Source organism: Hemiscyllium ocellatum, unplaced genomic scaffold, assembly GCF_020745735.1.
Source record: "Hemiscyllium ocellatum isolate sHemOce1 unplaced genomic scaffold, sHemOce1.pat.X.cur. scaffold_553_pat_ctg1, whole genome shotgun sequence".
In the NCBI taxonomy this organism is placed as follows: domain Eukaryota; kingdom Metazoa; phylum Chordata; class Chondrichthyes; order Orectolobiformes; family Hemiscylliidae; genus Hemiscyllium; species Hemiscyllium ocellatum.
Window position 1 is genome coordinate 347,767 of NW_026869112.1, and position 25,586 is coordinate 373,352.

At 43.3% G+C, this 25,586-nt stretch overlaps 1 long non-coding RNA gene across 1 annotated transcript in view; it reads left to right on the forward strand.

The window, feature by feature from the left end:
* LOC132813935 (uncharacterized) overlaps positions 1-25,340 on the forward strand; it is a 38,387-nt gene extending 13,047 nt beyond the window's left edge. The window contains exons 2-3 of the long non-coding RNA XR_009644223.1: positions 24,108-24,177; positions 25,232-25,340. This is a non-coding gene — a long non-coding RNA (uncharacterized LOC132813935). The remainder of the gene's footprint in view (positions 1-24,107; positions 24,178-25,231) is intronic.
* The last annotated feature ends 246 nt before the right edge of the window (positions 25,341-25,586 follow it).

The window sequence follows — 25,586 nt, forward strand, 5'->3', positions numbered from 1 at the left end:
TGCTAACCAGTCTCCATGAGAAAGCTTGCCGAATGCCTTACTAAAGTCCACGTTGATCATGTCGACCAGTCTGCCCTCATCAATCATTTTTGTTACTTCAAACAACATTCTAACCCCTGGAAAACATAACAGTTACAGCACCAGAGTAATCAGCCCATCGTGTCTGTGCAGATCATAATGCCATCCCAAACTAATTCCATCTGCTTGTAACATGATCCATATCCCTGATAACCTATGCCTGCTTATGTGTCTGTCCGAATGCCTCTTAAACTGTGATTGTTTCTGCTTTTCCCATCTCCCAAGAGAATACATTCTAGTCACTGACCACCTTCTGCACAAGACACTTGTCTGACACAACTCCCTTTAAACTTGCACAGATGTTGTTGGAAATGCTCAGCAGGTCATGCAGCATCTGTGAAAAAAATCAGTTAAAGTTTCAGGTCTGGTCACCCTCAGAAACGTTATCGCTGATTTCTCTTCACAGATGCTGCTAGACCTGCTGAGCGTTTCCAGAAGCTTCTGTTTCTCTTCCTGGTTTACAACATCTGCAGTTGTTCCGGTTTTCATAGCCTTTAAACTTGCTCCCTCTCTTAAATGTGTGGCTCTAGAATTTGTCATTTCCACCTTGGAAAAAAGATTTACGTTTTCGTTTGGATTCCCCTACCCTGGGAAAAAAGAAACCATGACTAGTCACCCTATCATTGATCCTCATAATTTGATAAAGTTCGATTAAAGCCACCTAACGTGTCCAGTGCTGCAGGGAAATAGCCTCAGCTTATTCACACTCTCCCTATGGTTCAAATGTTCCAATCTGGCAACACCCTTGTAAATCTTTTCTGAACTCTTTCAAGTTTCCCAACATCTTTCCTATAGCAGGGAGACTGGAATTGAAAGCAGCGGGCATTCCAAAAGTGGCCAAGCCAATAAACTGTACAACCGAAACATGATCTCCCAGCTCCTGTACTCAATGCACTGCCCAATAACAGCTAGCATACCGCACACCACCTTCACTGACCTGTCTACCTTCAACTACACTTTCAAGGAACTATTAACCTACACTGCACGGTCTGTTTGTTTGTCAATACTTCCCAAGAACTTGCCATTAAGAGGTTGAGTCATATACTGGTAACATCTTTCTGAAATCAGGGAGACTACAATTGAATGCAGTATTCTAACACTGGCCTGACCAATGCCCTACTCAGCCACAACGTGACCTCCTAACCCCTATACTCAGTGACAGAATCCCTGCAGTGTGGAAGCAGGCCTTTCGCCCCATGAGACCATACCAACCATCGGAACAGCATTCCACCCTAACTCTGTAACCTACCATTACCCAAAGCTAATCCACCTAACCTGCATGGCTTTGGATTTGTGGGAGGAAATTAAGAGCACCCAGAGGAAGCCCACGCAGACACACAGGGAGAATGTGCAAACACCACACAGACAGTGGAGTCGAACCAGAGTCCATTTATTGACCAGCACATTCCATTCAATGTTAGTGTCCCAAATTCCATGTTCAGCACCTGATCTCCCTGAAACTTTCCAGGAACTATGCAGTTGTTCTGAGCCCTTCAGAGGGAATTAAGGTGAGGAGGACAAAACACAAACAGGGTTGAGTTGTAGATCTATAAAATAACTCTCCATCTTCCTCCCCGTCTCCCCCCCCCCGCTCTGTCTGTTCCCCCCCTCTTTGTCGTCGCCCCACCCCCTCATGGGTCGTCCTCCCCTCTGTCGGTCTGATCCCCCATCTGTCGCCCCCTCGGTCTGTCCCTCCTCTCTGTCGTTTGCCCCCTCCAGTGGGTTGCCCCTCTCCTGTCGGTCGCGCCCCCCACCCTGTCGGTCGCACACCCGCCTCGGTCGGTTGCCCCCTCCTGTCAGTCGCCCACCGCGTCTCTCTCTCCCCCCCACCATCAGTCGCCCCCTCTGTTCCCCTCCTCTCTAATCCTACTTTCTGTCCCCACCTGTTTCTGTGCCACCCCTCTCTATCCCCCCTCTCTTTCCCTACCCATTGCTGTCCCACCCCTGTCAATCCACCCACTCCCTGTCTGCCTACCCTCCCTCCCAAACCCCTAGTTCTGTACTCCCCCACTGGAGGGAAAATATCTTGTCTATTTACCCTATCCATGCCCGGCCTGATTTTTAAAATCTCTTTTAGATCACTGTCTAGCCTCTGAAGCTCCAGAGAAAACAGCCTATCCAACCCTGGCAACATGCTATACTTCTATTCTGACCTCTTTCAGATGGATGTTCTTAAACATGATAGGAAGGAGAACAGAATTCGATGGAATATTGCAAAAGTTGCCGAATCAATGTCCAGTACAGCCGCAATATGACCTCCCAACCCCTATACTCAATGCTCTGACCAATAAAGACAAGCCGGCCAACCGCCGCCTTCACTATTCGATTTACTTGCTACTCTACTGTCAAGGAACTATGAACCTGCACTCCCAAGGGCTCTTTGTTTAGCAGCACTCCCCAGGAACTTACTATTAACTGTAAAGGCCTGCTAAAGTTTGCTTTTCCAAAATGCAGCACCTCACATTTTTCTAAACTGAACTCCTCAGCCCATCACCCATCTGATCTAGATCCCCTTGCACTCTGAGGTAATCTTTTTCCCTGTCTACCACACCTCCCATTTTGGTGTCATCCGCAAACTTACTTACAATACTTATGTTCACATCCAAATCATGGATATAAATGGCGAAAAGTAGTGGATCCAGCACCGATCCTTGTGACACTCCACTGGTCACAGGCCTCCAGCCTGAAAAGCACCCTCTGCGTTCTACTTTTGGGCCAGTTCTGTACTCCATACGATCTAACCTTGCTGACCAGTCTCCCGTGAGGAACCGTGTCGAACGCCTTACTGAAGTCCATGTAGATCATGTCCATGCTCTGACCTCAGCAATCCTCTTTGTTACTTCTTCAAAAAAACTGAGTCAGATTCATGAGACATGATTTCCCATGCACAAAGCTGTTATTAATATCCAGGATTTAACTCTGTACATCGGGGTCTGCGTTACCCAGTTATAGGTGTTAATATTCGGGATGAAGTTCAAGTACGGCAGCATTTTGTCTGTGACTGTGTATTGAGTCTTGTTAATGTCACCAACACAATTGAGTTCCTTTTTGAAAGGCGGTCCCCGTATCCCTTGCCCACCAGGAAATGGTGGCAGTGTCCTTACCTCTGGACCAGGAGGATCGGGCTCAGAGTTGAGGAACAGCATCTTTGAAGAGGCTGATTAGAAAACCTGCCCAAGCCACCAGGCCATACTGTCTCCCAGCTGTCCCTGCCTCAGCCTCTAAACAGAACCTTCCTGTAGTTTCTCTCCTGTCAGACTCTCCCATTGCTCAGTTTGTCCAGGATCCCCTCCTGCTGCTGCACTGCTCCTGTCCCTCACTGACCTGTCCATCCCCCAGTGTCCTCCACATTCATTCATTGTTTACAATCTCATTACCCCAGTTCTCCAGCTCCGCCCCTTCCCGTCCATAGAGACGGCTCAATGATTAGCACTGCTGCCTCACAGCACCAGGTACCCGGTTTTGATTCCAGCCAAACCTGGAATTTGTGCATTCTCCCCGTGTCTAAGCGGGTTTCCTCTGGGTGCTCCGGTTTCTGCCCACAATCCCAAAGATGTGCAGGACAGGTGAATTGGCCATTTTAAATTGCCCATAATATTAGTTACATTAGTCAGGGGTAAATATAGGGTAGGGGAATGGGTCTGTGCAAGTTACTGTTTGGAGGGTCGGTATGGACTTGTTTGGCCGAAGGGCCAGTTTCCATACTGTAGGGATTCTGATATATTGGGCAGCAGCTGCTGTCAATCACCCGGACTCCTGTATGATCGGGAGCACGTGCTGTAGGAGGGGAGACCAGTGTATGGGCACAGTGCTGGCCTATTGTGGGAGTATGCACAGTACGGGTCAGTGCCTGGGAAGGAGGCTCTGGGTGTATCGGATTAATCTGTCATTGGCATCTTCCGGAGCAGGACCCAGGGGAATGGCCTGTTTCCTGGTACCCTGCCATGTGATCAGACTATCAGTGGGGCAGCATTTTGCAGAAAGTTATCAGAACTCTTTTTTGTGAAGATTCAGGGTTTTTGTGGAAAGTGACAAGGATGGACCTGCAATTTGAGTTCTAATTTGGTTCATTTTAGTAAGACGGGTTTTGGCCAGAGTGTGCAGGAAGCAGTGTATGCAGGGTGGTTGTCATCAGAGGATTCACCAACAACTCCCCTCACCACCCCCACCCCCCCCCGGTGGACTCAGAATCAGACTCATTGGTTTGGTTCTTAGTCCGCAGACAAGAGCTAGGAAACTGAATTCAAAGAGAGGACAGAGTGTGTGAGAACCAGGTGTGGAGGAAAGGAGTGAGGAGGTTGGTTTGGATTTCAGTTCACAGAAGAAAGAAATTGTTAGATTGAGAGTTAAAACTTTGGGAAACATGAAACTACAATTTAATACTATAATTATCTTATAAAGATCCATCCTGTATTAATGTGGTGAGTTGTTTTCTCAGTTGTAGGATACTGAAAGGGTGGATTTGTGGATGAGAAATTCAAATTGAACTTCATGTTCAGATCTGATAGTTACTTGATCCGTGCCGATCTGAATATTCATTGGCCTTTTCATGTGGAAGGAAAGGTGTGTATTCTGTCCATGGGCGAATATTTCAAATCTCAGTGTGACTGGAAAATCTACTGAGACACAGCCAAGTCCATGTTACCGTGGTGACTGTGGAGAAAGAGTTTGTTTGTTTTTGAAAGTCTGAAAAATCATGGCATGTTTCCCAGGAAAAATTAAGCCACAGCTTTGCTTTGTAGAAGGACAAGTCTTTAATTAACCATACAACCAGAAAGACACAAGGATACCTGCACCATGGGAAATACTATGAAAACGGGATTGTTGTAAAGGAGTTCATTCTCGATCATGGACTGTAATCCATTGGCGTTGTCACATCGGTTCCAGCGCCGTGGGGAAATACTGGAAATATGATGAATGCAGTGTAGGTTTCAGTTATTAAACTGTAAAAAGTGCAGAACAATTTACAAGGATGTTGTCAGGGCTCAGGGGCCTGAGTTATAGGGAGAGGTTGGACAAGCGAGGATTGTTTTGTTTAGAGCAGAGGAAACTGAGTGGGTACTGTTCTAGAAGTGTGTAAGATCATGAGAGGCATGGGTAAGGTGAATGCATTCAGTCTTTTTCCCAGGGAATCAAGGACAGGAGGACATCAGTTGAAGGTTAGAGGGGAAAGAATAAAAGAGAAGTTGAGGGGCAACTGTTTTACACAGAGGGTGGTATGTATATGGAATGAGCTGCCAGTAGAAGTGGTTGAGGCGGGTACATTAACAACAGGTAAAAGACATTTGGACAAATACATGGATAGGAAAGGGTCAGAAGCAGGTGGGCCAAGTGCAGGGAAATGGGGTTAGTGTGGATGGACATTCTGGTCGGCATGGGCCAGTTGGACCAAAGGGCCTGTCTCTGCTGTAGGGCTCTGACTCCAAGTATATTTACTATTTCTCCTGCTATCTCTGGTAGCACCCTGGGATGTATTCCATCAGGGCAAAGAGACTTATCTAGCTTTAGCTCCATTAGCTTGCCCAGCTCTAATGCTTTGGTGATAATCGTTGTTTCATGGTCCTCACCTTCCTCAGTCTCCTTATCAATTACTGGCATGTTCTTCGTATCCTCCACTGTGAAGACTGACTGCGGTGTACTCATTCCTAAACCCTGCTGGATAAGAATAACTTGGTACAGAACTCTGAGAGGTCTTCTTTGAGTCTTTATTGATGAGATATGGCAGTTACCTGGATAGTGTACATGCAGAACACCTCCAAGCAGCATCAGGTAACTCCCCACCTGTCCGATGTAAAGCTCCCATTCTTTATACCTTTGTGGTTTGGGACTTTGAATAGAGAGTCTCTCTCAGTATTATCTCCATGGCAATGGCAGTTAGAAAGTCTAGTTCAGTTTCACACTTTGTGGTTAAAACATACACCCCTGCGGCTCCCTCAAGTATCTGACAGGCACTTCAGTTTCAGTGGGGCTGTCTATCAGGATTCTGATATGGAGGAGCCAGTGTTGGGGTGGGGTGGACAAACTTATAAATCACACAACACTAGGTTATAGTCCAACAGTTTATTTGGAAGTACAAGCTTTTGGAGTGTGCTGTGATTTGTAACTTGATCAGGATTATCTCTATGGTGACAGTGAGGTGCTTCAACAATTACAGAGGCCATATGTTCCCCACACAATAGGTTCCTCTCTAGCAGTGTAAACTGCTATTCCGGCCCTGGGGACAGTTACTCATCACTTTTCTCCCCCAATCCCATCTAGCTTTCTGTTGATCTTTAAAGTTTCTCTAATCTCCTAGTTTCTCCGTAGTCTTTGCCAATTTGTATGCCTTCTATTACAATTTGATAGACTCCCTTATTTCCTGAGCCACTCATGGCAGATTACTCCTTTTTCCTACAGTCCTTCCTTTTCACTGATATATACTTTTGCTGAGCACTTCGAAAAATTCCCCCGTTGTCCGTCAACTTTCTCATGGTAAAGTCTTTGCTTCCAGTCTACGTTAGCCAACTCCTGCCTCATCCTATTGTAGTCTCCTTTGTTTAAGCACTGGATCTTGGATTGGATTTAATCTTCCACCTTTCCAGCTGTGTTCTAAGTTCAACCAGATTTATCAGAAGTCTTTTACCAGATTACGAGGTGAGGCGAAGTTTCCTGGGTGTTTTGTGTTACATTGTCGTATTAAAGTATAGGATAGATATTCACAACAGACTATTCTGGACGGTGTGAATGTCCTCACAGTCTAAAACCATAAATCCCTGTCTCCCCTCAGTTTAAAATTGCAAAATCACTATCTCCTACACGCTTCCTCACTATCTAAGTTTGGAACGCTAATCCACCTGACTAGCCTGCTTTTTCCGAAAATCTCCTTTGGTGAAGGTGGTGAGTTTTGGATGCAGCTTTCCAGTTATTACCGTAAGAAGATGAGCACTGGGCACAGGAGAGGCAATGCAGCCCTTCGAACCAGCCCCACCATTTAATACGGTGATGATTGAGCTCACCTCGGTCTCAGCTGGGTTTTCCCACCTGCTCTCTCTCACCCTTCATCTCATTGCAAATTCAACATCTGTATCTCTTCATTAAATCTGCTCATTGTCCTGGCATCCACCGCATTTTGAAGAGGGAATGCCACAAATTTGCAACACATTGAGACAAGTACATTCTTCTTCATGAGAATAGAATAGAGTCCCTATTGTGCAGAAACAGGGTATTCATCCATCGAGTCCACACCAACCTATGATGAGCATCCCATTCAGACCCACCCTGTCCCTGTAACCCTGCATTTCCCATGGCTAATGGCCTAACCGGCACATACATGGACACTGTGGGCAATTTAGCATAGGCAATACACCTAACCTATACATCTTTGGACTGTGGGAGGAAGCTCGAGCACCCTAGGAAACCCACGCAGACATGGTGAGAACGTGTAAACTCCACACAGTCGCATATGGCTGAAATCAAACCTGGGTCCCTGACGCTGTGTGGCAGCAGTGCTCACCACTCACTTACCTTTCAGTCTCAATTGCCAGTTCCAGTCCATGAAGCAGCCAGTTACATGCCCCAGTGAATTGAATTCTAACAGCAGCATTTCCCTGGTAGGAGAGATTGAGGAGCTTGAAGCTGTCTTCTCTGAAGTATCTAAACATGAAACACTTCAAATGAACAAAATCGTCAAGAGCTCGACAGGATAGATACAAGAAGGATGTGCTCCTAGGCGGGTGTGCCTGGAATAAAATAAGCACTAACTACAGTATCTTTACCCAGCATCCCCGTTAGCTACATAAATGTTGAAGATTTATTTGCTGCTCTAATTCCACTCTCTCCATCACTCCCATTTTTCACTGCTGTAATGTTGATGACAGTGCAAATGTATAAAATTTAATTTAATCCGTCCCAAAGCCTCTCTGTACCTGTGCCTCACTTGTGCTCACCGAGACACTCATTCAATCTGACCTCTTTACAAACCCTGCTCTGATATTTCCTTAGAGGGCTCAGAATTAATTATTCACAGAATTGTTACTGTACAAAAGGAGGCTGATTGGCTGATCAGCTCTCCAAAGGATCACCTCACTGAATGCCATTCTTCTCCCTTTACCCCATAAACCTTCCAATAACACCAGCGAGTTCACAACTAACCACAGCGATTGGATTTGTTTTGTTTGTTCGTGGGATCACGGCATCACTTGCTGGGGCAGCATTTGTCATCCATTCTAACTGCCCAGGAGATGGTTCAGATTGTTAACTCAGACAAAAAGACAGAAAGAAAGCTGCACATTTAGATCGCACCTTTGATGACCTGGGGCAATGAAACATGAATCAAATCCAATGATTTCAACCTCAAATCTCTGAAAATACAGACACAAAGCTTCCTACTTGTACCAGGCAGTCTCTCCAGCGTCCTTTATTTCTTGAGAAAAGGGGTTTAAGCTGTGTACCCGTTCCTGGTGATTGTAACCTCTGTGTCCTTGTAAGATGTATGACTGAACCTTTATTTTCCTGTTCCCTGTGAGCGACATCAGCAGCAGAAACAGGTCCTGACCTGTGCGGGTTTCGGTTGGAGTATTTGTATTGACAAATTCATTCTCACCCTCACATACAGTGTGAAATTGCTGTAAAACAGAAGGAAAGGATTGAGTGAGAACCAACAGAAACACAAAGGCAGCGTGTGTACCTGAGCTGAATGAACCTGGCATGAGGAAAACGTGTCGACAATCACAACTAGTTAGAATCACAGACTCCCTGAGGCGCACAAAGAAACTATTTGGTCCATCGAGTCTGCAATGACCCTACCTCCATAACCCCACATTTTCCATGGTTAGCCCAACCCACCTAACCTACACACTACAGGCCATGTTAGCACGGCCAATCCAGCAAACCTGCACATCTGTGGGAGGGTCACATATTATGTCTAAGTGCTCAGGATTGTGGATGAAGGCTCACAAATACTTGACTCTGACACAAATGCTCTTCTTTTTCAAAATAAAATCTGGGGGAAGCTGCAACCAGAAAGATTTCTGATTATCTCATGAGGAAGAAAATTCAAAACTCGTGCCATTGACCCAGGGGGCGCAGTGAAAGTTACAGAGGTCTGGGAACCATCAGAAATGTAACAGGTTGTGAGCAAGGTGGGGGTGAGACAAGGACAAAAAGACAGTCTGTCACTCGGGGGAAGGCAGGAGAGATTAAACAGCAGAAATGGTAATCCCTCAAGGCCACGGGGAATGGAGTTAGGGCTGGGAAAGAAACAAGGAAACAAGTTGAGCAGCTGCCAAAGAAATACATTGAAAAAAAACAGATTATAACAACATAGAGGGCAGAGTACACAGTCTGAAATTGTTGCTGTCACTGGTGAGTACAGAACGCTGTAAAGCCTGGATCGTTCTATTACAGCCAACACATGCAGGATGGACCAAGTAGCCTCGATCTGTGCTGGAACTTACTGACAAATTTAGTCTGACGTTTGGAATTCAGGTCGGATGATATTCATAAATTCTCAAATTGGACTTGAGTTTAATATTCTGGAGAAATGTCAAATAAATCACAATGATCCCATTCTGCAGACTTTAGTCCATAGCCCTGCATGTTCCAGGGTTTCAGTTACATCCATGTCCTTTTATTTTAATGTGATGCTGGCTACTGCCTCTACCACCCCATCAGTGAGTTCCTGCCCCCCACCATCCACTCCCCTTTTTCTGAGAATTAGTTTCAATCTAAATCCTCCAGTTTCTGACCTCTCTGTTATGAATAGCTCCTTCCTATTCACTCGATCTGGATTCCTCAGCATCTTATCACTTCAATTAAATCTCAGCTCATCCTCCTCGGAAAACATGCCCAACTTATCCAACCTTTCCTCAGAGCAGACATTCTCCAATCATGGAAACATTCTGATCAATCTCCTCTGTACCCTCTCTGGTGAGAACACATCAACGTGGGGACTAGGAGTGAGTGCAGTACTTTAACCATGGATTAACTCGTGTTCCTGACATTTCCAGTGTCACCTCCGTGTTCTTGTGGTTGTCACTGATACGAGAAGTGTCCTGGTTTTCCCACATGGAACTGGATGTGCACTCCATGGGGCTGGGATTCCCTACCATTTGTTAACTAATCCTAAATTAACTTCAGATTAAAACAAGATTATCAGTTACCCAACAATCAACTTCTTCCATTATTCTCAAGTCACCTTTTTACAATTATTACTATCTAAACGCAACAGGTGTTTGCTGAACAAGTATTCAGGTATCTTCTCTGTTAGAATCACTTGAAGATTACTCCCTTCAGCTACATTTGGTGAATTGAACACTGATTGTAAATATATGAATATCAAATGGATTTGAGTTTGATGATAGTTAATCTAGTTTGACATTCGTGTTGATTAATATCAATATAAACAGCAATGGGGTTGATTCATACCTGCCCTCTGGGCAATTAGGGATGGGCAGGAAATGCTGCCGGGCCAGCGACACCCTCATCCTGTGAATGAATAAAGGAAAATAAAAGTCTCTACCCAGTGTGAATCTGTACATGTTCAACACTGCTGTGAACATTTCCAAAGCTAAGTTCTGTATATGCAAATCTTTATGAACTGCCAATACCATTGTTCATTACTTGGTGTGAATAAGAGAAAAAAAAAGTCCTTCAAGTTGTGATTATGAGTAAATTCATTGGTGTCTCAGCAGGATGGATGCCTGAGTGAACCCCTCCCCTCACACCCCCCCTCCCCCTACACACACACACACACACACACAGAGCAGGTGAACAGCTTCTCCCCAGACTGTCTGGTTTGGCCAGTTTCCAGGTGGGAATGGGTAAAGAATTCCCTTCTGGCATTCCCCACATTTCCAGAGTCGGTCCCTAGTGTGGCTGCACTAGTGTTTTGATTTCAGATAAGTGCTGGCAGGCTGTTATACACACCGTTACACACCCCACCCCCTCCCAGAACCCAGTATAAAGCAGTAAACATTATCTCCTGCTGTGGAAGGACAGCCTGTGTTGGACTGAGTAGGAACACTGAGCAGATTTACCTCAATGACAAGTTAATCGGTGACCAGAGCAAGTTAAGCAAGTCCAAATAAAATGCATTATAGCACAGAGAGAGGCCCATCAAATCCAAGCTGGCTCTCTGTAGCAGAATCCCATATTCTCATTCCTCATACGTCCCCCAAACTCTGCAAGTTTATTTCCCTCAGATCTGGTATAATTGTTTTTATCAATCATTCATCTTCTCTGCTTGCACCAAAATAATAGGCAGCATGTTCTGCATATTTCCAGCCAATACAGTCAGTAGAAACACTTGCTCATCTCCCGCTGTATCAAAACTTTACATCTGATCTTAATTCTTGTGCGATCGCCTATTGAATACAGATATTTTTGTCTGCTATATCTAGGTGTGTTCTAATCTTATACAGCTCTATCAAAAATATATTCAACTTGTTTACTTCAAAGAAAATGCAAATTTCTTCAAATCAATTCAGTGACTGCATTTTCTTCATTAGTGAACCACTCCAGTAAGTCTGTACTCCACACTCTGAAGATCACTCATATCATTCATTATTGATGTCTAATTTGTTCCACAAATCCAGACGATGCAAGTTTTCTGCACAACAGCAGTAGATTTATTATTGGGCAGCTGGCGGGAGTTTCAAAGTGTCTCTAAAGTAGCTGAGTGTCTACTTGCAGAGACTGTTCTTCATGAATCTCTGCCTTACCCACAGAGACAGTATATTTAATAGGAATTAGACAAAGGCATATCAGTCACATGGGCGATTGCCATTACGTAGTTTAAAGTAGGTAATTATGACCTTACAAAGCTTGATGAATGGCGATGTCCTGTGATAACGTGTGAATGGATTACAGAAACTGATTATCGTATTGCTCCTGATTATGTGTTGATGGGAAGAGATTACAGCAGAAGAGTTCTTCCTTCAGTAAATGGGGAATTCACTTACCTATGCTAATATGGAGGGGAGGTAAGACAATGGGAGCGGGAGGCAGTTTAACAGGGTTGTGCCCAGGGCTCTCAGTCTTGTCTGGAAAGGGCAAATCCCTCTGTCTGGGGTTACGGGGGAATCCACATGTGTGGCTGCAATACGTTCTATTTCGAAGGTACAGTCCGCCTCCCCCTACTGAGGTGTTCTGTCTGTATTGTAAGAGGACAGGCCTCGTACTCTTACAATGCAGCAGGAAGTCCTTTGGCAGGAGAATATTTAACCCTTGAGTCGCCAATGTATCCTGAAAGAAAGCAAAGTATGGAACTGGACCCTCTGTGGTATTTTAACTGTCTCATCCTGACCAGGAATCTGGTGACCAGAATTGGATGCAATGATTGACTGTGACCTAACTAGAGCTTTATCAATGGTCAGCATCTTTTCCATGAGTTTGTTATCATTCGGTCTATTAATGAAGCCCAGTATCCTATACATTTACTCAAAACACTTTATGTTCTCTCTCTCCTTGAATGATTTGTACACATTGGCCCCCATCCTGCTGTCCTGCTCCCTGTGTCTGTTCCAATCAAATATATATTCCCTTTCTACATTGCTTCTCTCAAAATGCATCAACTTACTGTATGTTCTAAAGAAGACATATTCCACTCAAAATATTATCTCTCGCTCCACACATTCTACCCCCCAGAAAACAGAACAGGACAGCACCGGAATAATCGGCCCACTATGTCTGTGCGGATCATGGTGCCATTCCAAACTAATTCCATCTGCCTGTACATGATCCATATCCCTGCCAACCCATGCCTGAATATGTGTCTGCCCAAATGCCTCTTAAACATTGTTATTGTTTCTGCTTTTACCATCTCTCAGGCAAATACATTCTAGTCACTGACCACATTCTGCATAAGAAACTTGCCTGACGCAACTGCCTTTAACCTTGCACAGATGTTGTTGGAAATGCTCAGCAGGTCATGCAGCATCTGTGAAGAAAAATCAGTTAATGGTTAGGGTCTGGTCACCCTTCCTGAGCAGGTCATGTTCCCATGGGCTCCTGGGTCCCTGCTGTGCCTCCATTTTATCCTGATTGCTTTTCCTGGCTCATATAGTGTGTAGGAGAAAGTGAGGTCTGCAGAGGCTGGAGATCAGAGCTGAAAATGTGTTGCTGGAAAAGCGCAGCTGGTCAGGCAGCATCCAAGGAACAGGAGATTCGACGTTTCGGGCATAAGCCCTTCGTCAGGATTACATCTGCCTGTACTTGATCCATATCCCTGCCAACCCATTTCCAGCAACACATTTTCAGCTCATATAGTGTGTACAAGTCTACACCCCTTCAACAAAAAGCTGCTGTATCTCTCCCTGTTCCAGGCCTCCCCCTGTAGTGGAGCATTGTATCCTGTCCAATATGGGCTGACCATGATATGTTATTAATAATGTTTGTCTTATACAGTGTGGTGGCACTGCTGGATCATCCAGACTCTGTCTTGTCCTATTACTGCCCCACCCTTTTCCCATTCCTCTTTCTCCTGTTGTGGGACTGTTTCTGTGAATATCTTTAAACCTTCCTCTCTCACTTCTGCAGCTACTGCCACTGCCATCTCCTCAAATGTCTGCACTGTTTCAGTCAGTATTTTACCTGCCTTAGCCACATACTCACTGCCCCGTTGGTGTGGGGTTTCTACTTCCCTGTGAGCTCTAATCTTCATTATTGCTGCTTCACTGGGAAAGTTAGCTGTTTCCACTAACTCTCTGACCGGTTCCTCATGCTCTATGTGGCCCCCAGACAAGGTGATGTACCCTCACCGAGCCCAGAGCAACACATGGTCATGAACAATACCAAAGGCATGCTGACTGTCTGTGTATATGCTGACTCCCTGACCCCTGGCTAATGTCAGTGCTTCTGTCAGGGCTTATGATGGTTCTGCCAATTCTGGAGAATTCTCCACAAAATTCTCACAATAATTAAACATTCTAAAGTTTGTCTTACCCCTTCGCGATGTGCAGATGGATAGTTTTAAAATCATGGTCTTTCGTTCCAATGGGATTATCCCCTCTGCCTTCCTGATTTGATCTCCCTGATATGATGTCCCAGGTACACCTCTACTTACCTTCCCAGTTGCACTCTCTGTGGGTTAATTTTAAGCCCGGCCTGCCTGAACTGACACAATACTCTAATATTTGGATATGTTCTTTCTCACCAACTGAGGTGATGAGGTGTTGGTAAGATTAAATAGACTAACTCCATCAGCCATGTATCGGTGGGATATACTGGAATATTATGGGATCCCTGAGGTAACTGGATCCAGGTCGACTGTTTTCCTTTGATAGTAAACATCAGCTTATTCTGCCATTATGGACCAGAACCCATTCACAATATCAAGGGCTGAGACCATATCCTGTTGCGATTTCAATCCATTAAATACAGTGGTGTGGTTTGCTACTGTAGGATACTCTTTAGTGGCGGATTTACTGAGGGAGGTATAATCAATAGTGAGGTGGGATGAGCCGTCTGGATTCAGTGAATTAGTCTGGGATACTGTCAACTGACTGTTCCCTGCTTCTCTCAATCTGTTACTGTCACAATTACTGCCTCCTCAGCCCCAGCTTTAATGGGATCCTGTTTGTGTGGGGAGTGAGAGGGCCCTCGATCTTTACAGGATCCACAGATAATAACCCACATTCCTGTTTGAGTTCCCCACACTGCTGTTTGGGTCCTAGCTATAACTCCCCAGATTCCCTGACTGTTCCAGTCTCCCTGCAAGGTAAACTACTCTGGAGATGTCGCCTCTCCTTTGCTTCCTGTCTCAGGCCTGTCCAGGTTGTTCCCATATTACAGTTCAGGTCTCTACATCAATAGTTGCTCCGAACTGTTCTAAAATGGCAACTCCCAGAATGGTCCCTTCCTCAGTTTCACACTCCCATATCTGAGTATATTTTGCCATATCGGTGATCTGCATCGGATTATTTCGTCCAGCTTCCTCGATTCCCTCTCCAACTGCTCTCATTTTAGTAATTGAGAGGGTGGGGGCAAATCCATATCGGTAACTGATATAGCTGCTCCTGTATTAATATTTATTAATACAGCAAACACAGCATCAATAAATATTCATGGGCTCTGCATGTGCCTACGTGAACACAGGCCACACACAATGTGAACATCTATCTCCCTCTCTCTGCCTACGTTCCTTGGCTATGTGCCCTTTCCTGCTTCCCTTGTAACATTGTGGGTCTGGTTCCCCTCCCTGTATTGAAGCTATTCTTCTGTGTTTCTGTGTTTGCCTCGGCTCTCATGACCAATTCAGCATTTGGTTAGAATTATCTCCCACTGGGAGTCCCATGTTTATAATTACAGTTAAATGGGGTCCCATGTCATCTTTTAAACACATCAAACCTATTTCATCATCACACTTTGGGGTTTGGTAATCCCCCGTGGTCCTTACACACCTCAGGCTTCCTCTCTGTATGATTCTTGATATTACCCTTGGCTCCATGAGTCACCAAGGTTATTTTAGACCATTCAGCCTGTCCCCTCCCCAGTGTGTCCCTGCAATATCTGTAAATGCCTGGAGGCACTGGCCAGCTGTGCACTGGGGGGAACCGGCTCACACCCTCACCCTCTCATTGCAGGGACAGCTTCTGATGGACACGTCAGGGCATCTTGGCCTGAGAGATCTTGGCTGACACCATCATCGGTGAGACTGTGTACCTCAATTAAATAATCCATATTGTCTCAATAAGGCCCATTAATACCATTTCTCTATCAGGCTGGGTGGTCATTCACCAACACCTGTCATTCAGCCGGGTAAACGGTTCAGGTTTGGTTTCTGTCAGTTCCCTTTGTTGCTCCCTACTGTCGAGCCACGTTGAGCTTTGATGCCGAGCGGTGCCATGGACACGGCCTTCTGGGCCTTACAGGGCAGTGGGTCATCCCACCCATTGCCGTCCCTCTGTCCATACGTGGGCGCTTCACCATCTAACCTGTTCTACCCAGTGTCACCATCCTCACTGCCTTCTGAGGAGAGCGGGGCACTAGGTACATCCCCCACTGTGACTGCCAGCTGGCCCTTTGGCTTTAAGGCCTCACGTCTGAGAGGCACCACCTTCACTTGTTCCTGTTCCCCATAATAATGGAACACATTCTGTCCTTCCAGGAATAACACAGAACAAAATGTGAATTTGGTTTTACTTGAAATATTTATAACTTGACATTCACTTTACAGATCTATAGAGGTGAGAATTGTACTGTGATTATTTAAGTGAATTTAACATGATCATACAGTGAAAATAACTCTTAACGTCAACGACAATGAATGAACTGAATAATATGTGATCATTTGTACCAGTTCTTGCAATGAAAATTTGATTTTATTTTAATGCTTGTCACCCATTACACCATGGGCATTGTTATTAGGGAATAAAGTAATGGAAGGATATCAGAGAAAATAAATAAGACTTTAATTTTAGCTTCACTGCAATAATGAACCAAAACAATATTTGGAAATATGGTTAAACTACATAACAAAGTTTCCAGTGTCATTATTAACATGAAAACTATTTTAGTTTGCAAGTTGTTTGGCTCTAAGAATAACTGGAAATGAAATGTGATTATGAATTGACCATTTAAAATGTACTTTGAAGAGAATAATTAGATATATTTTTGGAGGAAATTAGGGATTAATAGTTTAAAAATGTTTGGAGGTTGACTAGGATTATTTGATTGAGAGAGGCTGCATGATTATAAAGACTAATTCACCTTTTTCATTGCATTGTTGGTTTCACTAGAATCTGTTGTGGTCTAAGCTCTTGTTGTGTGCAATGGGCTGTCACTAATAGCTTCATTAACCTGCGAATCTCAGATCAGGTTTCCTTTGTCTGTAAGTCAGTCTGTAAGTGCGCGACATACCTGCTTTTCTGAGGGGAAACAGAGACTCTTTTCAAAGGAAATAAGTGGCAGTTCACACACCATCGGCAGGGAAGTGTTTTTCTGAAGAATTTCATTGTCTATCTATAAACCGATGGTACCTGTGTTTGTCAGTTTGTGGAGAATTCAGCCCCTTTGTTCTCAGCTGTTTTATACAAGCAGTAGCTTCATTATGTCTTTGCCAAGAATGTTGTTTACTTTCCCCTTTTACTGTGATTGTGCAGGTTAGAATATTCTGTGAATCAATAATGTTCAATAACTGAACATTGAATAGTTTAGACTCTAACAGAGCAGTTGCCTTGTTTTCAGCTAATTATTCATTTTTTGTATTTCCTGGTTGTGTTGAATGTTACAGAAACAGGCTCTGAGCAATGTTTCCATTCACTTGTGTTGGAGTCACTGACAGCCACGTGGTCAGTCAGTTTCAGGCTGATGGATCAGTTTCTCTGTCCTATTAGATTAGATTAGATTAGATTTACAGTGTGGAAACAGGCCCTTCGGCCCAACAAGTCCACACCGACCCGCCGAAGCGCAACCCACCCAAACCCCTACATTTACCCCTTACCTAACACTATGGGTAATTTAGCTTGGCCAATTCACCTGACCCGCACATCTTTGTGACTGTGGGAGGAAACCGGAGCACCCGGAGGAAACCCACGCAGACACGTGGAGAACGTGCAAACTCCACACAGTCAGTCGCCTGAGTCGGGAATTGAACCCGGGTCTACAGGCGCTGTGAGGCTCACTTGCTCAGTTTCCGATGGCTCACCTCAGCGTCAGTCCGTCAGCTGCTGAAACCCTGTATCCAGTATTTGTTCTCTCTCACCGTGACTATTCCAATACAGTCCCAGCTTGTCTCCCACATTCTACCTCCATTACCTCATGGTCACCTCAGATTCTGCTGTCTGTGTCCTTGCAGCAAGTTGTGTCAGACACCTACCTCAGTTTTAACCCGATCTACATTATGTTCATGAAGAAAATTTCAAAATTTGGTTCACTGCTTTTAAACCTACCCGTGCCTTCACCCTGTCCTCCCTGTGTAGTCCCACACCTCCCTGGGGTATCTGCACTTATCCAATTCCAGCTGTGTGAGGGTTTCTTACTTTGTTCTCCTCCCTGTTGGTGGCTTTAGTTTCAGTTGCCTTGAACCTAAACTTGGTCATTCTCTTCCCCCATTCCCTTCAACGCTCCTTAATTCTCCCTGTTTGATCAAGGTTTTGGTTCCCACCCTTTGTAGCTCGGGAACAGTCCTGTGGTATCATTGCTGAACTGTTAATGCAGAGACCCAGTGAATATTCTGGGGTCCCTCATTCGAATCCCACCACGACAGATGTGGAACTTCAATTTAATAATCATCTAGAATTATGAGTCTATTGATGAAATTATTCTCGATTGTCAGGAAAAACCCATCTGGATCACTGGTGTCCTTTAGGGAAGGAAGCTGCCATCCTGACCTGGTCTGGCCTACATGTGACTCCTGACCCACAGCAATGTGGTTGGCTCTTATTTGCCCTCTGGGGAATAATGCTGCCCTCAGCCAGTGGCACTTACATCCCAGTGAATGAATTTGAAACAAAGCTCTCAGTCCGGGGATCATGTGTGAGAGAAGCAGAAGGTGACCATTCGGCCCCTCGAGCCTGCTCCACCATTCAATAAGGCCAGGCCTGATCTGTTAGTGATTTGTATTCCATCTTCTGCCAACGTCCCTTAACAAGAATCTATCAACTTGTGTCTTAAAAATACTCAGTGAGCCCACCTTCTGGGGCAGAGAGTTGCAAATTTGCACAGCCCTCTGATGGGAAACAAATATCATCATCGCTGTCCTGAAAGGGTGAACCCAATTTTAAAGCAGTTCCCTCTAGTTCAGGAATGACCCACAAGTGGAAACATCCTTTCCACATCCACCTTATCAAACCATTCAGGATGTTAGATACTTCAGTCATGTCACCCCTCACTCTTAGAATATAGAACATAGAAGGATACAGCGCAGTACAGGCCCTTCGGCCCTCGATGTTGCGCCGACCGAATCCTACCTAACCTATACTAGCCCAATAACTTCCAAATGCCTATCCAATGCCCGCTTAAATGACCATAAAGAAGGAGAGTTCACCACTGATACGGGCAGGGCATTCCATGAACTCACAACCCGCTGTGTGAAGAATCTACCCCTAACATCTGTCCTATACCTACCACCCCTTAATTTAAAGCTATGTCCCCTAGTAACACCTGACTCCATTAGCGGTAAAAGGTTCTTAGTATCTACCCTATCTAAACCCCTAATCATCTTATACACTTCTATCAGATTTCCCCTAAACCTTCTCTTCTCCAATGAGAACAGCCCCAAGTGCCTCAGCCTTTCCTCATAAGATTTTCCTACCATTCCAGGCAACATCCTGGTAAACCTCCTCTGCACTCGTTCTAAAGCTTCCACATCCTTCCTATAGTATGGCAACCAAAACTGCACACAATACTCCAGATGAGGCCTCACCAGAGTCTTATACAACTGCAACATGACCTCAGGACTCCGGAACTCAATTCCTCTGCCAATAAAGCCCAGTACACCATATGCCTTCCTCACAGCACTATTTACCTGGGTGGCAACTTTCAGATATCTGTGTACATGGACACCAAGATCCCTCTGCTCATCCACACTACCAAGTAGCCTACCATTAGCCCAGTAATCCATCATCTTGTTATTCCTACCAAAGTGAACGACTTCGCACTTAGCTACATTGAATTCCATTTGCCACATTTCCGCCCAGCTCTGCAACTTATCTATATCCCGCTGTAACCTACCACTTCCTTCCTCACTATCCACAACTCCACCGACTTTTGTGTCATCCGCAAACTTGCTTACCCAGCTTTCAAGTCCTTCCTCTAGATCATTTATAAAGATAACAAAAAGCAATGGTCCCAAAATAGATCCTTGTGGTACACCGCTAGTAACTGCGCTCCAAGATGAACATAATCCATCAACTACTACCCTCTGTCTCCTTCCAGCCAGCCAATTCCTAATCCAAACCTCTAATGTATCCTCAATGCCATACCTCCGTAGTTTTAGCATTAGCCTACCATGGGGAACCTTATCGAACGCCTTACTAAAATCCATATACACAACATCTACTGCTTTACCCTCGTCCACTTCCTTAGTCACCTTCCAAACTCTAACTGTAACAAACCTATCCTGTCCAACCGATCCACATTTTATTTCTGTCACTCCGGGTGTGAGTGGGGTTGAAATGTTATGTTATGTTTATTATGCAGTGAATGTGTTGCTTCACTGTGTGGGGTCTAAGAGTCAACATGAGCCATACTAGCTTCCCTGTCTCACTGTATTACATATATCTTACATCACTGTCGTGTTTCCATCCCTCCCTACCTCATCGAACTAAAAAGAATGACAGAGATCGAGAAAAGTTGTTAGAAAATTTGTTGTTGCATTAAAGGTATTTAATCTGTTTGTACAGATTGCATTGTAATTGTAGTAACCAGTTAATTAAAAGTTACTGACAAAATATTTTAAGAGGATCTACTGTTGGTGGTGGAAATGCTGCTGGTTCATATAAGAGAGGGCTGGGGTGAATACTGTACTTGGTTTTGATGAGAAAGTTGAGCAAGGTCAGATTCTTTTATCTTTTTCAATAAGGGGCAGAGATTGCAGCTAGGACAGCGTGGAGCTGTTTTGATCTTGCAGACATTATAATAATATTTATTTGATGTGATGTGGGTGTCACTGGCTGGGCCCAGCATTTATTGCCCGTCCCTAGTTGCCCTTGAGAAATTGGTGGTGAGCTGTCTTCTTGAGCCGCTGCACTCTACCTGCTGTGGGTATACAGCACAAAACTGTGAGGAAAGGCTGAGGCACTTGGGTCTGTTCTCATTGGAGAAAAGAAGGTTTAGGGGAGATTTGATAGAGGTGTACAAGATGATTAGGGGTTTAGATAGGGTTGACAGTGAGAACCTTTTTCCGCTAATGGAGTCAGCTGTTACTAGGGGACACAGCTTTAAATTAAGGGGTGGTAGGTATAGGACAGATGTTAGGGGGAGATTCTTTACTCAGCGGGTTGTGAGTTCATAGAATGCCCTGCCAGTAGCAGTGGTGGACTCTCCCTCTTTATGGTCATTTAAGCGAGCATTGGATAAGCATATGGAGGTTATTGGGCGAGTGTAGGTTAGGTAGGCTTTGGTCGGCGCAACATCAGGGGCCGAAGGGCCTGTACTGTGCTGTATTTTTCTATGTTCTATGTAATACCTTGGGGTGGGGATTTCCAGGATTTTGACCCAGCGACAGTGAAGGAACAGCTATATATTTCCAATTCAGGGTGATTAGTACCTTATCGGGGAACTTGAAGATAGTTATCTTTCCATCTAGCTGCTGCTCTTGTCCTTCTCGATGGAAGTGGTCATGGGTTTGAAAGGTACTGGTTAGTGATTTCCTGCAGTGCATCTTGTAGATAGTATACATGCTGCTACGGAGCATCAGTGGTGGTGGGGGGGGGGGGTGGATACTTGTGGATGCTGTGCCAATCAAGCGGGCTGCTTTGTTTCGTATGGTATCAAGTTTCTTGAGTGTTGTTAGGGCAGCACTATCCAGGCAAGTGGGGAGTATTCCATCACACTCCTGAGTTGTGTCTGGTAGCTGTTGGACAGGATTTCAGGAGACAGCAGTTGAATTACTCTTGTAGCCACCGTGTTTATGTGCTGAGACCAATTCAGTTTCTGATCAATGATTATTCCCAGGATGTTGATCGTGGGTGTTCAATGATGGCAACACCAGCGAATGTCAAGGGATGGTGGTTAGATTATTTCTTATACGTGATGGTCATTGCCTGCATTTGTGTGGGATGTATGTTACTTGCCCCTTGTCAGCCCAAACCTGGATATTGTCCAGATCTTGTTGTACTTGGACTTGGACTGCTTCAGTACCTGCGGAGGGAATTAATTATTAACGTTCAATAACCATGGAATTATGCAAATTCCTTTTTCTATCAAATGTCATGGACTGTATCTTGTGGTCACTCTGATATTCACTTTGGTTATCTCCTTACTCTCTTCCTGATTCAGACACAAATGTTGGATCATCGATCAGGATAAAATTACATCAATTTCTCCTTCTTCACGGTGCACTGATAGATTTTGAAAATCTAAGTGTTGCTAACATCTAATTATTGTTCCGTTCAGTCGGGGGTATATTTATGCTCAGTAAATGCAATAATGGCTCAGTACATGAAGTAATGTGAAGATATGGCAGTGTACAAACTCACAATGATTGTGAATATCAATTTTTATTTTAACCATATAAACACAGTTGAATTGTTTTTATTATATTTGACTTCAATGCTCACATTCATTGTATTTCTGATCACAATAAGAGTGAACTATTTCTTGTGACAAAATTATTTAAAATTCATGTCACTTTTTTATGGACGCAAAATCGAATCAACACCCGTTTGTTCTCTCCTTTACCCATCGCAGTCAAGTTTGAATTGTACAATGCTAGCTTGGTACAGCACGGAAACAGGCCATTCAGGCAGCCCGGCCAGGTTCCCTAAACTAAACTAGCCCCATTTTCCTGTGTTTGTTCCATATCCTTCTGGACGTTTTCTATCCATGTAACTGTCCAAAAGTCTTTTAGATGTTATAATTGTACCAGCCACCGCCTTTCCTCTCACAGCTCATTCCATGTGAGCCAAACACACTTTGTGAAAAAAGTTGCCCCTCAGATCCCTTTTAAATCTTTCCTCCTTACCTTAAATGTAATTTACACTGTAGAATCTTTATGACTGCAAAGTTATTAAAAGTTGAGAGGTACTTAGAAGCAGCATAATAACATTCATAGTTTAGTCAGTGAACGGAAGCAAATAAATTCAAGATATTGTGAACATTACAATGAACAACGGATACAAGTTGAGAAAATGTTGGATTGAAAAATAATTCAGTAGACACTTAGATATTTTCTAATCAACTCTGATGTGCTTTGACACATCTCTGTTGAAGTTTAGAATTGAATCCATACCTCCTGGTCTTTCAGTACAGACATTACCAGAGCCCTACATAATGTTCCTATGCAAGAAGGGCAGGACTATAATCACATACTTACGGTGGTTACTCACAGGGAAAACTGCTGAAATATTTATTGTGATAATCAGACTGGGTTGTATTCGACAATTCCAGTGTGTAATGGACTGATAAAAGGAATTAGTAATTCATAAAAATGTTGGAACGAAGCGACAATGATCTTAAACAAATATAAATCTCATGATAATCAAGTAATTAAATATGTTTGAAGCAGTCATTTATGTACTCAAAATTAAACTGCTTTGTAATGCTCATGACTTGGAAGTAAAGCATTAGTCATTCAATGTGACTATTAATCGAAAGATAATTTCCCTCATTTTCACAAAATTGTGATTTCTAAGAATTCAAGATTTATTGTAAAAGAATAGAGCAAACATTTGTTAATTCTGGTTTGTATACACAAGAAACACGTGAAATTAATACAATGTTTAACATGAAAAATACTTAGCTCTTATTGTAATAATTAGAAATATAGAAATGTTAGCATTGAAATGAAAAACAATTAATACAAGGACGCAAAAAACTGTGGATACTGGAAATCAGACACAAAAATAGCTGATAACAAATTTAAGAATGATGAGAAACCCTTACTGCAATGTAATTGTACAATATGTTGGAAAGAACTGAAATATTGATGTGAAAACTAGTTAGTCATCTCTTAATTGATAAGACTGATTAATGATCATTTAATTAAAATGAGAATTCAAATGAAAGAGAATGAGATAGTTACTATGAGTGTTGGGTGAGAAAACTTTGCTTGATTGCAGGTGTGTTGACCTGAAACGAGTGTAAATATTTCATCATGATACTGGCACTAAGAAATAATAGATTCAACTCTCATGATGGTGTGATAATTGAAATTACAATTAAAGAATAATTAATGTTGGAACTAAACACTTAAAACGATTCAATATTTTCACAGCAGTTTGTACTAGATATTCAATAAGATCAGTAAACTGAGAATTAAAATATTGGGTTAATTTCAAAACAAAAATCACACCTTCAGAGATTATTCATCAGAATAGTTTTGTCATTGAAAGAAACCTCATTTATTGAAGAATTCTGCATTTTCCTCATTTTCTGTCTTTTTCCCACAGGGATCTGCACTGGAACCCTTCTGTTTGCGGGACAAATATATATAAGTGACATGAATTAAAATCTAATTTGGTGAGTTAGTAAGTTTGCAGATGATACAAAGTTCAGTGCAGTTGTGGATAATGTAGAGGGCTGTCAAAGAATGAAGCAGGAAAAAGATAAATTGCAGATATGGGCAGAGAAATTAAAGGCAAAGTTTAATCCATACAACTGTGAGGTGTTTCACTTTGGGAGCTCAAATATTAAGGAAAAGTAGGTAATGGCAGGACCCTGAACAGCTTTGTTGTTCAAAGGGATCTTGGCGTTCAAGACCATGGCTCCCTGAAAGTGACCATGCAAGTAGATACGGTGGTCAGGAAGGCAAATGGCATGCTTGCCTTTATTGGTCAGGGAACTGATTACAAGAGTCAGGATGGCATGTTGCAACTTTATAAGACTTTGGTTAAGGCATACTTAAAGTATTGTATTCACTCCTATTCGCCACATTATAGGACGGGTATGGTGGCTTTGGAGAGGGTACAGAAGGCATTTACCAGGATGCTGCCTGGATTTGGAGACGTGAGAAAAACTCAGGTTGCTTTTTTGTGGAGTAGCGGAGGATGGAGGAAGAATTGATGCAAGTCTATTCAATCAGGAGATACATAAATAGGGTTGACAGTCAAAATGGTTTTCCCAGAGTTGAAACGTCAAAAGTATGTGACATGCGTTTAAGGTTAGGGAAGACAGTTCAAGGGGCATGTGATGGGTAATTTGTTTTTTTTACAAAGGGAGTGGTAGGTGTCTGGAATGAACTTCCAGGGTTGGTGATAAAGGCAGATACATTAGGGCTTTTTAAATGTTCATTTAGATAATTTGGAAGGATATGGACCAAGGGTAGACAGAAGGGGTGAGTTTATTTTGCATTATGTTCCGCACAACGTTATGGGCCAAAGGGCCCATTCCTGGGTTGCACAGATCTTTGAGAGAAAACTCATGTCTAACACATATGACATATAATCTAATCAATATTTAGTCACTGGTATCAAAAATAGGAATAAAATAAGTAGAGAATGAACTTGACTCTAATCTAAAGATATAGTTTGACATTTACACAGGTAATGCTTTGGTATTTTTTCTGAATTATCAGATTTGATGAAGATGTGTTGAAAATGTTTGCAGTTACTGATCTGCTGAACGAAAATGACCACTTTTAAACTGATGATTGGACTAGAAACCTTTGAGAAAACTTGAAAATATTCATTAAGGTGAGATGCACATCATAATTTAGTCCTACATTTCTTATTGCCAATACTCCAATAAAACATTTTTTTCACATCTATACCAAAAAGAGTGACTTTCCATCCAATGCTCATTGGAATATCTGAATGCCACTTATTTCAACAATCAAACTAACCATAGCCTCATCGATTAAGAGATATCTAATGACATTTAGCCAATAATTACTGTTTATTCCAGAACATTGTATGTTCAAACAGCAGTGT